The following is an 18,815-nucleotide window of genomic DNA, read 5'->3' on the forward strand; positions in this document are numbered from 1 at the left end:
TCAGCTAGGAAACCCGTGTAGGGCTGCACCTGCATGGGGTGGCTGTACCTGTGAGGGGCTGTATGAGCACCTGCATGTGGTGACTGTACCTGAGCCAGGCTGGCTGTACCCAGCCATACATCTACTTGGAGGCGTTGAGCTTCAGAGTGGTGACAGATGTGGGCAGTTATTTGAGGTGACAAAGTTGTGTTTACTGCTGATGGCATCCCCAACTGCAGTAGTGCTAACTGCCCAAGTGATAGACAGCTGCTCAACACCTTGCTCTTACTTGGCAGAGGGGCAAACATCCTCCCCCCCACAGACATGGAAACCGAGGCAGGCAGCAATGAGAGCAGTAGTTCACCAATGGGAGTTGGTAGGATACAGGAGATTCTTGGTTTGACTGCTTGGTTGCTTTGTTTACGTGATTTTGTTTACATCTGGAGCTCAGACCTGCAGCTCTGCCTGTCCCTGGTTCCTCCCACCACCAACCACCTTTCCCACACACCTCCCTGAGTTTAGAATTACATCAATTTTTAAATAAGCATCACATTTCAACTTGTGCTAGTGTCGCCTACTTCAAGAAAACCTTTGGTGCAAAACATTTGACAGTATCAAAGAAACAACAACAAAATACAAACAGGAAGCAAATATGACCATTTTTTTTCTCTTCCCCAGAGGGAGAATTGGCAGTTGGAACAGCGGCCAGCCCAGAATCAGCCTTTTCCTGCCAGCCCTTGTGGTGCGCAGCCACTTCCTCCCCTGCTGCTCATTTCAGCAAGGCAGTCAGGGCCTGTGCTGCACAGCCTGCCCACGCCATGGCCAGCTCCATGGTCTGGCCTGCCCACATCACAGCCTGTCCCCAGCCTAGAAAGGAGGCAATCAAAGCCAAAGGATCAGGAGATAAATAAATAAATGAATAAATACTGGCAATCCTGCAAAATTTCTTTTGGTTAAAAAATGGCCTCAGCTTTCTCTGCTGTGTTTACTATCACTTAACGATGCTTTATAAACACCTTAGCAGAAAGAGTCTGCAACATGACAGATCGGAACAGCAAACTATCAAAGATATCAAAGAGCAGTTCTTCTCAGGAAAGTGATTCCACATACTAATAATAAAAAAAAAAAAACAAACCAAAAACGCATTGTCACATTTCACTGTGATTTTTTATTTTTTATTTTTTCCCTGGGAACCTACTTCAAAAAAGTACTACGCATGTGTGTTTTCTCTCAGCTCCCACTCTTTAAGCAGCTGCTCCAGGTCAGGCTGTTATCACTCCTGCTCCTCAACCATCAGAACAAGCAGTGCTCACCAGTGACACTTCTGCAATCTCAGGACTGCACAGGTGTGGCCAAAGGAAGACTTCTTATACAATATGGCTGCTACAGGTGTTACCAATGCAGTATTGGGCTGGAGCACCCTTGCCCATAGCAGAGAGTCCATACAGCATGGGAAACACTTCAACCAGATCCTCAGAGATGAAGACAGACCCATAGGGCTGACAGAATGAACCCTCAAGTAAATAAAATTTTCAATCACAGCTGACCAAATATGAGATTGGGTCACACAAGAAAAGTACAGAACCTTACAAACTATTTCTATTGACTTTCAGAGTGGACAGATGATCTAGGGAGACATAAATTACAAAGGTAGGCAGGCAGAACAGATAAATAGCATGAGCTATAGAGGACATTATTCAGGACTGGAAAAGCACTAAGAGGTATATGTTGTTAAACCCAAAGAAACGCCAAACAGCCTACATTAAGGAACTACACAGGGTTCAGACTCTGTGGCAGGGAATAGAATTTGTAATTACTGACTGCAACTCTAGTAGATTTTAGATACATTCTTGCTCTTGTTTCAAGTTTTCCTGCATTTACAAAGTTTTCCCACTGTTGTTACAATGTTGATATGTCAAAAAGCACTAACAGCAATGTATCAGGTAACTGGGAAGTCCTCAATATTGAGACTGGCTCTTTCCTCACAGAAAAGTCAATGAAATTTTACTTTCTGAGGCTAAAAAAAAAAAAAAATCTACTATATATACATATAGGAAATTCATGTTCCCCACTATACAATGTTTTGTTCCCCCCCTCCCCCATCACCATAAGTAAAAGGATTGTTTTCTTTCTCTCTGCAATTAAATCCACTTCATAGAGTAACACTGTAGGTTTCTCTTTCAAGCTGCCTGTCTTTCCAGCGGAAGTGGTTTAGAGTAGACAAATCACTTATCTAAAAATTATGTACTTACTTCTCCTTTGACAAATCTTCAGCAGGTTTCTAATCCCACCCTGCCACTTGAAATATCACTTTCTGTGATGACATTTGAGTCATAGTTGTCAGAAGCATCAGGCTCTGTAGTTAAATGGATTAAATCACACTTCATAGCATATGGTATTTTGAAGAAGGAGTGGTTTATCATTTGTAGAAATTAATCATAACAGTTTTTTCTCTAGGGTAAATTCCCAATCATTTTTACAGATTACTATGTTTAAGCCCCAATGACAGTAGTAAGTCAAACTACATCACAGGGAACATTATCTCAGACAGCGATAACTATTAGCAAGACTCACTGAAGACATCTACTACTGCAAGAAGCAGGTCCACATTTGGGGAGCACCTTTTAAATGCTGAGGTGGAGACAGAACTCTTTGGGCATGCTTTATGCTGCTCCTGAGGCCATACAGACCCTGCTGCCGGGCGCTCTGCCTGGCCCTGGGCAGCCCACTATGCTGAGAGGTCAATGAGGTGCTCAGTCCAACAGGAGTTGGGTCACCATTCAGTCCTACAGGGGGAAAAGGGAAGGCATCTGTTTCCTTCCCCCCTCTTTCCCCCCCCACCCCCCAAAACACACAGTGTATAAGGAGAGAAACTAACAGATTATCCAAGCAGTCCAATTTCACTGCAAATAGGAGGCAGCATTTTCATCTTAATGTACGTGGTCAATACCTGGCATATCACTGATCAGAATCCTCCCAAGCCCTAAATGTGCCAGTTACCATTTAGCACACAGAAAAAAATCACCACCAGCTTTTAGTACTGCCTGCACTCCATACCGAAACATCTTTGTACCAAGGAGTGTATTTTCAGAAAGTCAGAAGTCACTCAAGTTGTGACAGTGTAACAAATCCACGTACCAAAAACCCACCTATTTTTAGACATCAAGAAAACTATGTGACAGATTTAAGTGTTTGGTAGTCTTTGCCCAGCAAAAAATGGCATAATGCTTATCAGCAGCTAGGTTAGGTGAGGTAGCCTTTTGGGTGTAATTCATGTCCCTCTTTCCTTGCCCTTCTCTTGTGCAACTGCAAAATATGAACCAAATACACAAACACCTGTATTAAAGTAATAGACTACCAAGAGGAAAAAAAGGAAAAGTTCTAAAGGAGTAGAGATCAAATTCCCAATTCAGATGCTTCAGTATTGCACACACTATACAGTACAGTTCATCATGTTCCACTGCATTTTCATTAGAAGATTTGTGCAGAGGAGACAGTCAAAAAGTTGTACAGAGAAAAAACATAAGGAGTGAGGAAATTCTCTTCAAGGAGTTGTAGTACCAGTTATTGCCAACTGAGTCATAATATAAGCCTTTAGCAATGCAGATTTTCTATGACCAAACATTTAAAGGTTTATCTTGGGGACCAATCTTTATTCACCACAGTTTTACTGCATTGCTGAACACAGCAGGGTAGTTCCTTACAACGTTTGTCGAGAGCAGGTTATTTGCCCAAGAATTAGTTCCCTGGATATGTATATATTTCACTATTGATTCAAAGGATTTGAAAAACTCTTTAGAAGGCTTAGAGTTACATAGTTGAAATACACAGAATACATGGATCAGTGGCCTTGTAGATTTTTCCTAGTATTTCACAGTAGGCTGAGTCAGTTGAAGCAGTTATAAATCACAGGACTGCATCCCAGTCAGAAAGCAACGATGTACTTACTTAAAAAAATAATAACAAAAAAAATCTTTTGACTCTGTATCAAGTGTCTCTTATGCATAACCCACTTTTCCAGGATTAAACCAACTCCATTCAGAGAGAGGTGGAGAGGAAAACCCAGCATTAACTAATTAATTAATTAAATTAAAAAAGGAAAAAAAGAAAAATAAAAAAAAAAAGAAAAAGACTCTTCTATGTGGTCTATTTCTGTCTTTTGTTTAAGTAAAAGTTTACCACACTGCAGGGTTTACCACCACAAAATACCTAAACTTTGGTCACTTGCTCCAAAAAGCAAAGGTAGGAAAGTTACAACCTGTTAACACAGCACTTCCTTTTCTCTTTCTCTCTTCCACAGCCACAACCATTGTTTGCATTCTCCCTTGTTATCTATGTGTTTTGATGCACCCTCTGATGGACTACATACCAGGACATACTGCAATGGTGCATGTTGGACTGAAACACTCACAGCCTTCTGAAAGAGACTATGCCCTAATTAACTTAAGATCACAGAAGTCCTCATGTTCCTGTTATCCCTGTAAAAAAATCTTTCCTTCCAATCTATACAAAGGCCCAAGACAGACCAATAAGCAATGCAACGCAAAAACATCTTTGTCAATTGCCATAATCCTTGAAAAAGGAAGTCTATCTTAAAACCATCTGATAATACACAGTGCTGCAACTTTCTAATCTCTATTTCCTTCCTTCCTTCCACTTCCTGATTAAATGCCCTTACCATGTTCAGGAAGAAAAAAAAAAAATAAATCTGCCCAATTACAGTGTAATATGGAAAGAAACAAAACCCCAGGATTACTAAATGAAGACAAATTCATTGTGTTTCAATCTTTGGTTCTCTTCACAGACACACTTTTAAAGCCAACTGAGAAACAAAAGTAACCAAACCTTGTAGAAATAAAGAATGAGAGAGAGTACACTAGGAAAAATCACATTTGTAATACAGTATGACAGTGAGAAGAGATGCTTTACAAAAAGAGAAAATGATTGTATCACCTTAGATTGTCTCCAGCGACACAGTGGAACTAAAGCAGCTGCCCCAGCACAGACCTGTTTGTCTGCAAGCCAATTCTAAAGGAAGACCAAATATTACCCAACCTATGTCATTCTTCCCTTCTTTCAGTATATCTTTTTTTTTTTTTTGCTACAAATGGTGATGTTTTCAGTCTGCTCTAAAACAATGGCAGTCTTATTGTTTCAATAATACAGAAACCAATGTTTCAGAGGTGTCTTAGTTTTTAGATAGCTCCATTCATGGATAGAACGGAACACAGTACAAATGCTCAGGGCTTTGGTGCTCAATCTGATTTTAACGTCTTTCAGCACTTGGGCTAGATTTCCTAACACCTTTTCTAGCAAATCACAGAACTAGTGAGTCGGAGTTAGAAGGGACTTAGAGCTTACTTAGTTCCAGCTTCTCTGCTAGCTCTCCAAATTAGAGAGAAATAGATATACACATTGAAAACCTTCTCATACTAAATCTCATTTTGATCCCCTGCAGTACAATCAAGTAGATTTATAAAACACTGCTCCATATTTTTCATTAACTTTGATTAAATTCAGTCTTGCAAACTGCTCTTTTTCCTTCATACTGTTCAGAATGCTAAAATATGGAAGGTACCACTAGTGAAGGAGTATGCAATACAAACACCCAGAATGGAACATAGATAGAATATGGAAAGATGTAAAAAGAATTGACATCTTTTCCTAGCTACAGTACTTCAATCTATGCATAGGAAAGGTTAAGGAGAAGGCAACTTTCTCTATGTGACAAGTGAACTCTGAGAGCATTCAAATGAGAAAATTGAGATGCAATGTATTGCTTTTAATTCAAAAGAAAGAAAAAAAAAAAAAAAAAGGCAATAAAAAGTGTCACTTTCTCAGTGTCCAGGAAGTCATCAGAAGTGCATATAACTTCTTAATGGTGTCATAGTTAAGACATGAGAGGATATATAAATGAATAAATAGATTAAAAACCAAAGTTACAGATTACAAGAAAAGTTACAAATTGGTGGCTATGCATCACTGTCTTGGAAAACTTCCACTCAGGAATACAAAGACATTCCTCATTTGGAGTCCAGTTCATGCTTCTAGCTTTGTATTAAACAAATCCATGTATCGTCATCATACAGTTTTTATATCAATCTGCCAGAAAGCCATGCAGAGTTATTTTTAGAGGGCTGCGATATAAAGTACATTTTGGCTTGCAAAGTAGCCTAATAAGGCAAAATGTTCTTGGTGAAGATCATATGCAGTCACTATCACCCTCTCCCCAAACTCTAATTGATCTCTTAAGAGCATTCTTTAATTTTTTCCCACTTACTGTGGAGGATTACTGCATTAGCAGACACAAGATGGAACTAGTGAGATCTTTATCGCTTTGTCTGTTTTGATAATCAGATACACAGTGATTGCAGAAGAAAGGAAATGATCTGAAAAGAAAGTGGTTGTGGCTCAGATGTTTCAAGAAAACATTTTGGTAAGCAATCATTTGAAGAGAAACAACAGCTCAGTCTCAGGCTGTGCTCTCAGAAACTGGCCAAGTCCAGTCTCAGTAAGCTCTGAATACTTCAGGCCCCACTGTTTTTCAGCATGATGTTTCCTTCTATCATGTAGGCAGTGGAACAGAGCTTTAAAGTAAATTCATCAAAAATACTCTCAAAGAGAATGCACGTGCTTATATAGCAGAAAGAATCTTCTTAAAAGTAAAAACGTTCTAAAATCCAGTAGATTACTTAGAATCTCAGAAAAATTTTGACATGTTGCTGGGGGAAAGGATTCAGTAATAATTTATGAGAACAAGATTAAAAACAGCAATTAACACAGGATTCTATCTTTAGTCCTTACTCACATACCTGTTTAGCTGATTATAACTCACAGCTCCAGGCTGTCTGCCTGCATTGCTAGGACACAGACAGCAACCTTTGTTAAATTGACTCCACTGGCTATGCTCAAGCTGCAAGAGCTGTTTTCAAGGACAGTTGTACAATGTTATATGGGTGAAGAGAAAAGCAAATTAAAGATGGGTGTTCACTCCGAAAAAGATCTAAAGAACTTGTGTCAGCATTTCTCTACTCTAATAGGACCTCAGATTTTTAACCCTTCACCAACTACTAGTTAGATTTAGGAAGCATTTCCCCTCTGTATTGCAAAATCATGTCTTCTCAAATAAAATCACGAAAATACAATAGATCAAAAAAAAGCACAAGGGTATGCACTGAGCATAACCATATACACCTATATATAGATACAGAAGGAATCATAAAGAGCTGTTAATCCTTCTTAAACTGTGATTCATTTTAAAGCACCATAGCTTGTAGGTCAAAGTAGTAAAGTTGTCAGAAGATAATATTGCCTCATATCACAAAAGTATCCCTCAGTTTGATACTGCTAATAAATATCCTGTACATTCCTACCAAAAGCATACGTGCGCATTTCAGCCTTTTATTTTTACTATCTCAATTCTGTACTTTTCTGTTTAAAGCAGTACATGTATTTATCTGAAAGTGGCTGAAAATCTTAGAGACCTAATCTGCAATGAGAAACGTCTGGCAGAACAGTCACAAAGGAAAGCTCTACTGGCACTCCTGCCAGAATCGGCACAGCTCACACTGGCATGAGTTTATGCCTTATGTTGCTTAGATTGGTTCCCCATTGAAATTAGGTTTACAATCAAGGGATTACACGACCTCACTAAAAAGAGGGCTTCTGGCATGTATACAAACATGTTTCATTTTACTAGAGGATTTCTAGCACAGACCTAGTCTACTTTGAGACTAAGAGCAAAAGGACACTTCACAATAAGATGTTCTCCAGAGAGGCATGAGCTGTTCATACAACCTCATGTAGCACAGCTATCCTCTACCTTGCTACTCCAAAAAGTCAAACAGGACTGTTCTCAGACCATCACATCAGGAACTACAAACTCTTCTTCTTGACAGGGATAACTAGCTTGGGATCCTCACTATTGATCCTCACACCCTTAAATCCAGACCTAGGTTTGTTATCACAGCCTCAGGGTCTGCTGTGCTGTATCACTGACGAACAACTTTCCTCTTTTTTCAAAACCTTTCTTCACAAAGGTTTAGTTTTTTTGACTGAGAAGAATCATCAGTTATTACGGCAGACATGCTCCTTTTTCTAAAAATGCGAAATTAAAAAGGCTTTTCAGAACATCACATTATGATTAATTAATTAATTCTTTCCCCCCCCCCAGGCAATGAAGTATAATCAAAAGTAGTTCTTCATTCTCAGTGCTGTGTATAAGGTGTATTTCCAACAAATCTTAGCTATTGTGAAGTTTCTAATAACTTAAAGCAAGAAATAAAATTAAAAGCTAATATATTATCAGTGTTTTCCCTGAATTGAAATAAAGTGCATTATGAGTACTGATAAGGACCTGAGGTAAATGTAATGTAGAATTTCCACCTTTCCTTCAGAAAGAAGGTCAAAATAGAAATTGGAAAAGTAGCAAAGAAATTTCAGTGCCAATCATTTTGGCCAATATTTGTGGGTTTGATCTATTCAGGCTTAGAATAACAAGAGATTTAGGTATTCCCAAATGAGCAGAAGAACTATAAGAGAAGGGTGTTAAAATTAAGACTGTTCAGAGTTCTGAATAACCTCCAAAAGAAAATGTGAAAAAAAAACCCAAAAACATTTCCCTGAAGTGATTAAAAATATGCTACGGACAGCCACAGGGAACCTAACATAAAGCACAGACACAGGAATTGAACAAAGACCTAAGAAGATTCTTCTCTTTAATGTAGTGTATTTCTACATTCATAAAACAGCAGATGATTATTATAATTCCCCCTCCCCCAAAACACATTTTATATATCTGAATATAGAAAAATACTTAAGTTCACCGGTCAAAAATTTTAATAACTCTGTCCATCTGTTAAATAATTTACATTCTGCTAAAACATGCATCAATAATGTAGCTATGAAAATATACATTACTCCATAACCTGGAAACTATCCATCAGTATTTAACACTATTTCTTACTTCCCTTCTGCATAGAGTTTCACTCAAAAATTATGCCTTGATGGGGTACAAGCACCAGAAAAAGAACCCTGTCCATAAAAGATACTTTCAAGCAGCTTGATCAAGCCATGATCCCTCTGTGTTTTTCATTTTTTCTGTGTGAATGATGGGAACTACCTTTTTTGTTTTTTGTTTTTTGTTTTTTGTTTTTTTTAATCAACCCTCTTTCTGTCCTGTATACATATACAACACATCACTTTGGCAAGCTAATTGTCTACCACTGACATGTTCGAGAACAGTCGAAGACAAAAGTTTTAGCATGGGAGGTTGGATGAGCACATACTTTTACTGAAGTAAAAAAAAAAAAAAGCAAAACCAGAAGAACATTGCACATTCCCTTAAATTGAAAGTGTCCTTGCTTTTTGTTTCATACTGGTATGAAACTGGTAAGTGAACATCAGAGCTGAACATATTTTTTGGAAGTTTAATTAGACAACTGTACTTTTAGTCACTTAATAGTTTGTACTTTCTTAAAGTACTATAAAATGCATGCTGAAGCATCTCATCTTTAAGTATAAAAGCTGAAATGAAAGTTCGCACATAAGGAGGCTGAAGTATAATTTGGCTAAGACTCTTAAAAAAAAATGGATACCCCAATTTTGCAAATTTAATTGGGTCTTATTTTCCAAGGTGCTCAATTTCCTGCAGCTAGAAGTTAAGCACCTTCAACACATTTCTAGTTGCAGAACCATGAGCTGCTTTGGGAATTACAGCCTTTATCACTACAGCTATAAACTTTTCACCAGTTGGTGTCAGCCCTCCCTTCAAACTATTCACTGACTAGTGCATCTTTATCATCAACATTTTAAATTAAAAAGTGCTGGCTTAAATAAGGCTTAATATGATCAAGTATGTTGCTCAGAAGACCACTTATCTTGGCCTGGAGGACTGATATCTGGAAAACCCCATGAAGCCTTTAAAATTATGTCAAAATCTTTTGTAAAAAGATGTAATATGCAAAGTAAAAATAACAGAAGGCATATGTTTGTAGGACTGTACTTTAACAGGAAAATTAATCTGCCGCATGCTTAAGAAGTAGTTTCTGTGCTGCAGGCTCAGAGATAATACACACCCAGGAGGCATGTTCTCTCAAAAGGAAAGACAAAGATCTTGTACCACACCACAGATTTCTTCAAAACCATTTCTATTGTCTCATGCACAGGGTGTTCTCTCCAAATTGCCTTTCTCTTACTTTTAATCACCATTATTTATTTTGAAGACATTCTTGTGGATGAAGGACTTTAATTGTAGAATTTAATTCAGTCAAAATTTGAATTTATATTCTAGTACTATCTCTACACTCATCTGCCATTGATTTCTGGAATCTAATGGCAGCTCTTTCCTCTGCTGAAGTTGTGCACTTCAGAGAACAAAAGTTTCCCGACTCTGGTCACATCAAAATCAGACGGATCTGTCAAACTACTACTTCAGAATTGGAGAAATTGGAGTGAGGAATGGAAATCAGCTTCATAAAATTGGAATAGAACAGTTAATGAGTACCTTTTGAAACCATTACTCAGCAATTTCATCATTTAAAAGACAAGAATGAATACTTCAGCAAATTTAGAAGACTTGTGTGTCTTCCAGTGTTTTTGGGAGTCTTCTCATGCACCTGGAAGTAAAGGAGAGACAAAAGGGAGGAAAAAGAGAACTTCACAGAGCTTTTCCTTCTGTGGAAAGAGATGGATGGAAGAGAAATCCCAGCTTCTCAACAGTCTTTGCTGTATCACTCCTGGTGAACTTTGTGACCAAATTATTCTAGGTCTACAGCACAATATTCTTTTTTCACACGGGCAGAGAACTTTTCCTGCATTCACCGTGATAGCAACAAGGGTTTACTTCAGATTTTCTTATTTTTTGATAGCAACTTCTCTACGGAAATAAATAAATAAATAAATTAGGGAGGTGGAGAGTGATTCTTGCTTAATTCTTTTGTTGGCTTCTAGGACAAGATTTCTAACCCAATTCACCCACGCAATCCTTAGTGCTCTCCATCAGCCTCAGCATTAACAAAATAAAACACACACGCACACAATTTTTCTGTTGCAATCTAATTAATCTTATAAATACGGTTTCCAAAACAAAGCAACAGATCAGCCAGGAGTAAAATGAAATGCCCTTAAACTTCAGGTTACTTAACAATAGAAACAGAAAGCATATGCAAATTGTTTCTATACTGTCTTAAGTACACATACAAGTCCCATCAATTTATGATGACAAAGGAAAAAAAGAAAAAGAGCAATGATCAAATCAACATATTTTTCATCTTTAAAATACCACTAGAATCACAGAGAATCATCAGGGAGGGTGAATTAATAAGAGATCCAGTGTAGTGAATACTCCTATGACTAATCAATGGACTTAAACTACTTCCCAGGGACCCAAGAAAAATCAGAATAGCCCGGTAACAGAAACTATCAGTACTACTTGTCACATTTAGCCGTAAAAATACTACTAAATTCTTAGACTTGGACATGGCGTATAAGAAAACAAGAATGATTTCTGGACGTTCAGTAAGTGAAAAAATAGACATGTATCTCTACAGAATGCCACAGGAAGGCAAGTAATAATCTACTAATCTTCTAAAATGTGGAACACAATTTACATTATTCTTATAAAATATTTACGTTACTTTCAGACAAAGTATTGACTAATACAACAGACTTTGTCAAAAACATTAAAACATTCTCTAAATAATTACATCAGATTAAAGAACTGCTATTTCATTAGCAATGTACTTTGATGGTAATTATTCTCCAGGCTGGAGCATGCGAAGATGAAAAAGGTGAGGAAACAATACTTTTGTGTTAGGTTACACATCACTAAGGATGACTTTAGCAATGAAATGCAACTCAAGGAAGCAAGCAAGTTATGCATGGACTACAGACTTGAAGGAAAATCCATGTTTCTTTTAACCTCTGAATTTAGGAGCCAGGGTAGCAAGTGATACTCTTTGAAGGAGAGGGGCTACAACCACAGACAGAAGGGCATAGATGGAAGGCAGCAGCATAGGGAACAAAAGGTTTCCAGGTAAGCTTTAGGGGAACACCCTCATGGGGGATCCCTGAAAATTATACCAAATCCTCCCAAGTAACCTGGCATGCTTCCATTCCGTGTTTGTAAAGAAATAAATACATTACAGAAAAGAAGGCACTTTAGCCCACAAGCATATGAACAAAAGGAGTGTGCAACCTCTAATACAACTGATGGTGAAACAGACAAATCTTTCTGTTCTGCTGTCACTAACATATTACTCTGAATCAGTTCTCATAGAAACATGATCCTTGAACTGAGCTGTCATGTTAAATCAGGTTTCTGACTGCTTTCAGAGACTCACAGTGGTAAATTAAAACTAGCCCCAAAGTATTCATAATTAAGTTTAAGACTTTTCATTTCAACAGGAGGTTCATCACTTCTAGGGAAAAGATGTCAAACCCAGGAGGAAGCCCCTCAAACATAGTAAATTCCTTATCTTTTGTCTCCTAGATGGCACTTGCAGAAAATTACTGTGTGAATAAGGTGGCCGGGAAACTGGAGACAGCAACTCCTGTGTCTTCTGACATTTTAACTCAGAATTAATCTTTGATTCAGCTTCCCCCACCTCCTTTCCAGACCTCGTCTTCCTTTTGATTTTGTTCTTCTCATCTATTTCTAGTTCTTCAAGGAAAGGGCTTTCAAACTGTGCATTGTGGTTTTTTTTAATACAATTGGCCTCAATCTCTTGTCGAACTTTGCAAGCACAAGTGAGTTACATCAGCACCACAACTGCCCAACACTGCACTGGGTCAACCAGAAAAACATAGGCTAGATACTTTGGAAAGTTCTGCACTTTCTTTATCAGTATCTAAGGCAGATGAGGTTACATTCTCAGGAATGTGCTGCCAGTGCTTGCTGCAACAATATTAAGCTATCTAATGAACAAACTACACTAGAAACAAAGTTTGTAATGATTTGTTTAAAAGCAAACATCACATATTCAAGAAGGCCAGAAGTAATATAATCTTTCCCTTTCACAGGAGTTCCAGGCTTCATCAGCTTTGTTAAGAGGCATTTTGCTATGTCTGTGTTTCAGCATGGTCTGGGCTATCTCATTACCATCAGTAGGTGCTTAGCAGTTTACACAAAATGAAGGCACCGGTCAAAGATCAGAAAAGCCCAAGAATTAAGTCTCTCTGAAACTGTTTTTGATCAAGAAGTAAAGGGATTTAAAATAGTTATCAACCAGTTATAATTATTCAATTCTTCAAGTTGCTAATATTCTCAATCAGGTTTTCAACCAGGCAGAAAAAAAAATAATGTTCTCCCCATTCCTCCCCCCCAAAAAACCCCACCCACAACACAGCAAGTGGTGGGCCATCATGCTTTTGTCACCCATTCCCAATTCCACAGATTGAGACACAACAAAAGAAATAACACACTATAGAGTGTTATCACCTGACACCACCTCAGTACTTCAGCAACATACACAAACACATAAATTCCCCTCATACACACTTGAATTCAAGTTAATTTGCCAGCATATGAATTGAGTACAAAACTGCTGAATTTCTACCTGCAAAGCTTCTTCTTCACCACAGTGAGCTTTTCGCTGGTTTCACCCCCACAGAATAACATATTTTCCTTGACTTCTTCAAGAACACATTTCTTTTAATCTTTACCTAAAGATTAAACCCACCAACATTCAGTATTTTACATCTTTTACCAAAAGTAAAAAAGTATTTCTACCACTTCCACTATTTTTCAATGACCAAATTGAACCATTATTATTACTTATTCAGCCAGTTTAGTCTTGCATACATTCATTTCCACAAGGGACTGAATAACAAAAGCAGGAGATTGGCCATGCCAATCCTCATTTGGTCTGACAGTCACACGCTACCAAATTTTAAAAAATGTGGAGTATTTTCACGTTCCCTCAAACTAAACAGTAAAGTCACCTGAGCATCTTATCCCACTACTTTTCATCGTAGAGGACTGCAGTTGTGACAGCAATTAACCCTTAAATAGTCCAACAAGTGGCATCCTCCGTAAGAGACATCCGAAAGGTCTTCACAGAAGATCAACAAGAAGTGGCATGTTTTAAAATGCATACTTAAAACCACCACTCTGCATCCCCTATGGAGTTCAATAAGCAAAGCAGTTTCTCACCGTCTGCACATTAAAAGCCAAGGCAGGGGGAAAAGTTTCTGTTTACCTATTTACAAAAACTGCTTGTGCATACATTGGCCTTTCAGACATATGCGGTCTTACACTTTGTCACTTCAGAGCAGATGTTTAATTGGGAGGAAGTCATTTTAAAACATCTGTAGCCAACATCTGAGAAGCTGGATGAAGACCACACAGAGCCTTGAGGAAATTAAATGTGTATGCAATTATTTGACTTCCTAGACTGCATACTCTGGCCAATTAAAAAAAAAAATAAAAAAAATCAATAGTAACCAACAAAATCCTTGTTTTCCCAAACACTTGCCTTCCTCTGCCTCAGGAAATATTAAGTGCATTAACTGAGCATCCACAGTTTGACCAACAAGCAGCACTGCATCCCTCAAAGGAAAAAAGTAGGGAATTATAAACAATTTGGTATTGAGCCCTCAGTCCCTTCTGGAAAGAAAGGAAAACAGTAAATATTTAGAAGATGAAACCTTACTCAGTCCTAGCAGTAGTCCTGCAATAACTCTGGTTCAGTAAATATAGTTGTAGTGTATAAAACACCCGATATCTTCCACCAAGAAGAATCAGAGAAAAGCCTCTCCGGAATCCAAGACTAACAACAGGGCAGACTCCTTACTTCTAGTTACAATTTTCAGAAACCAGGTTCTTTAGAGCCTAGATTAAAAATTAACAAACAAATAAAAGAGATATTCAGCTGTTCTTCTTTGGCTTGCATAACTGCAGTGGGAGAAGAAAAAAGAGGCGTCCAAAATGATCAGTTCACATGAGGGTTGGGGGAGACAGCAATGAAGCAATCAGTTCTGTAGATCATTTGGTCAGACTTGTATTTTTCAAAACTGCTTTGCTTTAATAAATAATAATCATCAGAAATTAGTTATTACAAATTTTAAATTCTAATTTAGAATTTTAAACCTTATGAAAATTGTAAACATGTTTAAATAAAGAAGTTACAAATGCAGTTTTGTCTTGCTGCCTTCCTTCAGCATGTTATACATGAGCAATTTTTCATCTTCCAGTCTGAATGGGAGTTTTTTCCATTATAAAAAATGTAAAAACAAATGTTATTTCATTAGTAAGATCGTTATTCAAAACTTTTAATTTAACTAGGTTCAAGTCATTGAAATTATAAATGCAAATTTTGTACACCAAAGGGAAATTCACAAGTACTACAGGAATCCAAAAAAAACCCAATAAATCTTCTAAGTCCATAAACATGGCTGCTCAGAAAGCAATGCCTCCTATTTTGGCCCAAGATATCAGAGGTGGATATTGGTGGGATGGTAGTAGAGATTAAACCTTCTGATCACTACTCCATTACTTTTTGCTGCTGTGTGACAGATGGCAGCAGAGGAGCAGTCTGACAAAATGGCAAACATGGAAGTGCGTATAAGGCAAAGGTGTGGAACTGAATTCCTTCATGAGGAAAAAATGGCATCCCCTGACATTTATCAACACTTGTTAAACATTTCTGGAAACCAAAGAGCAGATATGAGCACAGTGGTGGTGGGTGGTGCATTTCAGCAGTAACTTCAGCGATGTGTTCCTGACAGCCACGCAGATCATTATATTCACAGCATAATAAGCTGCCATAACACATTCATTCATATAACTAACTTACTCTGTCTCTCTAGAATAAATCTTCCTTTGATATAAACTATAGTGTATGGCTTAAAAAAAGAAAAAAAAAAAAAAAGTTGCTAAAGAAAGAGAAAGAAGATGCCTTAGAAAGATAAGAATCCATATGATTTGTAAATCTCCTGGTCTTAAGCTTTTCATGGGAAACCACTTCTAATGAGAGCTCTCTGGACTATGATACAGTCTAGAAACTTCTCTGTACAAATTAATGCATTTGTACCAAGCTCACATATCCTGAGCACAAACACCATGTATTTAGAAGTAGTGTGGTATCTTTATTCTCTAAATTCTATAAGCTAGAACTTGTCGTCTCTTACAGAGAACTAAACCCAAGCGCAAGTAGTACAATTTCCAAAAAATGGGTAATCCTGTTAAAAGGCCTATGGAAGATTTCTGTTCAGGCACACACAAAAATGATGTTCTATCTCAACTAAAGTACATGTAGACCTTTGTTATTATAATTTTTTAATCTTTCAATGAAAAAACAAACAAACAAACAAAGTTTAAAGAAAAAGAAGCAAGTACTTTGCACCTTCTCCAATAAGTTATGGTGGCCCACTCAAAACTGACTAAGGAACTAACGTGGTTGTTTCAAGAAACAAGATAGCAGAAGACTCAATCTTTACCAGCTTTTAAACCATCTGTTCCACACTATTTTAATCACTTCTGCTTAGAGATTATGGGTTTCAGTTCATTTATAGTGGAAAAACAAAGAATGCTGCATTTTTGCAGTGTGTGTGAGGAATCCAGAATCCTCACAACTGCTGGTAAATGGGGGTATTTGAAGAAGCAAAAGGCTTACTGTTTGTGCATCTGAGCATGATAAAACAGCCCTCCCTCTTCACGAGGGATTCCTCCTGTGCCTTGAAGCAAACATGAATTGGAATGTGCCACACTGACCTGAAATAGGGGGCAGTGGGGAAGTGACAGAACAATTAGTATCATTCTTTCCAATGGAAGAATCTAAAAGTTCCCATTGCTATTTATTGTGGGAAATTGCTTACAATGTGGAGGATATGTCTTTTTTTTTTTTTTACTTGCTGAAAAGTTACAAACTTCCCATAGCTCTCTGACAGCTCTAAAAGAACAGTAAAGTAAAAGCAGTAGGTGGGTTTGAATTTATGAACCTACCTTCTCTAGAAAGATTCTCTCCATCCTTAAGAGAAAACCAGACAGTACTCTCAGATGACAACAAGCAGAAAAGGTTAGTCTCACTGTTAATTTGTATACATCTTCCGTGTGTTCTCCACACAGGTGACTGGCAGATCAACACGACCACTTCTGTTTACCTGCCTGAGCTACATGAACAACTATGCCTCAATGCTACCTACACCTTCCCTGAGGAACTGTACTTCTACTGGTTCTGCTTCCCACTGTGTCTTCTTAACACTTCTAAAGGGATCTGACACAGTTCTTTGCGCTGCTCAAAGCTGAAATGGCGTGTCAGTTCTCTCCCAGTGCAGTGAAGGGAAATATGTCTTTTCCAACATCAAAAGATGAAGCATTCTTGAAAACACTGAAGGACGATCAGGACCTCAGATGCTTTCACCTGTGATCTATGATGGAGGTAGCTGAACAGATTTAGTAAGAGGGAACTTGATCTCCAGCCTTTCTCTCTAACCATGTCAGGTTACTTAAGCTGAATGTTCTACTAAAAATGTTTCTTCTGCTGTAAAAATTCTTTGTATTGCCACGATCAGTAACTCCTATATGTTATGATTTAGTAATGATACCAATGGATGCACTTAACTACATTAGGGTTAGCATGAATTTGGTTATATATAACAGGGTGATTTGTTTACATGGCTCTTGAAGAATATAACAGGCTTGGTCAGAAAATAAATAAAATGCATTATTACATTTTTCATTTTCATTAACATTTTTTTCAGCCAGTCTGGTGTAAATTCAGATTTAGTGCCTTCTACAGTAATCAAAATGATCAGACTACATTGATCAAAATGCTTGATTTTTATATACAGACAAAGCACATGTAAATTAATAAATAAAATAAGAAGTTTATATTGAGTATTTAAAAAAAACATCTGAGGAATGTAAGTATTAGTAATTTTTTAATATAATTAAAATACTCACAGTATAAGTGTGTTATCAAGCCATGGCATTTGTCTTGGTGCAGACTAAACCCATGTGCTTTTAGCTAAGGACATAATAATTCTTAAACATGTAAATCAAGGAGATAGAAAAAATCCCTTAGTTTACATAGATTTGTGCAGCCACTTCCCACTGCTGAAGTGGATTAATCATCTCTGATCTCAGCATATGCAGCTTAATCCAGAGACTTCCACAGGAAACATTTTCTCAAGTACAGGAAATGAAAATGTAGTGAGTAACTTTCCTTCCTCTTTATTTTTTAACCTTATATTCCCAATTTTCTGACATATTTAGCTACCTAAAACCTCTGAATATCAGGACCCAAGTGAATATTAAATACCCATAGAGGGTGACAGTCTGAACCAGAAAGAGATTGTAGTGATCTATTTCAAGGACACAAATGTCACAGTCAAAAGTAAGGCAAATATCTTGCTTCATTCTGCCCTGGAGGTAACAGCTTTAAAGGTCAGAAAACAATGCTTTCTGAAGATACTCCCCTTTAGCTTCTCTAGTAAGAATACTGTGATTAGCCTTTTTATGAGAAATTTAGTAAACATCTGCAAAAGCACTTCATACCCTGCACATACGTACTCTTCAGATGGCTAAAATGATATCTAGAAAATAGACAACAGTATATTCATAAAGAAGTTGCTTGCACGATGGTAAGATGCTGTTGCAGAGAAGAGGATCAAGTGGAAGGCACCCATCAAGGAAAACCTGTGCTTTCCTACTGGCAGTAGCTCAGCTCCCCAGTTAGAGAACTGACTCATTCCCCCTTCAAGCAGCTGATCACCTTATCCAGGCAAAAGTAACCTAGTCAAACTGAAACTCTGACTTGACATACAAATCTCTCGCAAAACCCATGTTACTTGAGACTACAAATATAGGTATGAATATACACTAACTGGCAGAAAAT

The 18,815-nt window shown here is 37.6% G+C and overlaps 1 protein-coding gene across 8 annotated transcripts in view; it reads right to left on the reverse strand.

Moving 5' to 3' along the window:
• ZMIZ1 (zinc finger MIZ-type containing 1) overlaps positions 1-18,815 on the reverse strand; it is a 319,493-nt gene that overhangs the window by 88,232 nt on the left and 212,446 nt on the right. The gene's annotated exons all lie outside the window — the stretch shown is intronic.

This window comes from Coturnix japonica, chromosome 6, assembly GCF_001577835.2.
Source record: "Coturnix japonica isolate 7356 chromosome 6, Coturnix japonica 2.1, whole genome shotgun sequence".
Lineage (NCBI taxonomy): Eukaryota > Metazoa > Chordata > Aves > Galliformes > Phasianidae > Coturnix > Coturnix japonica.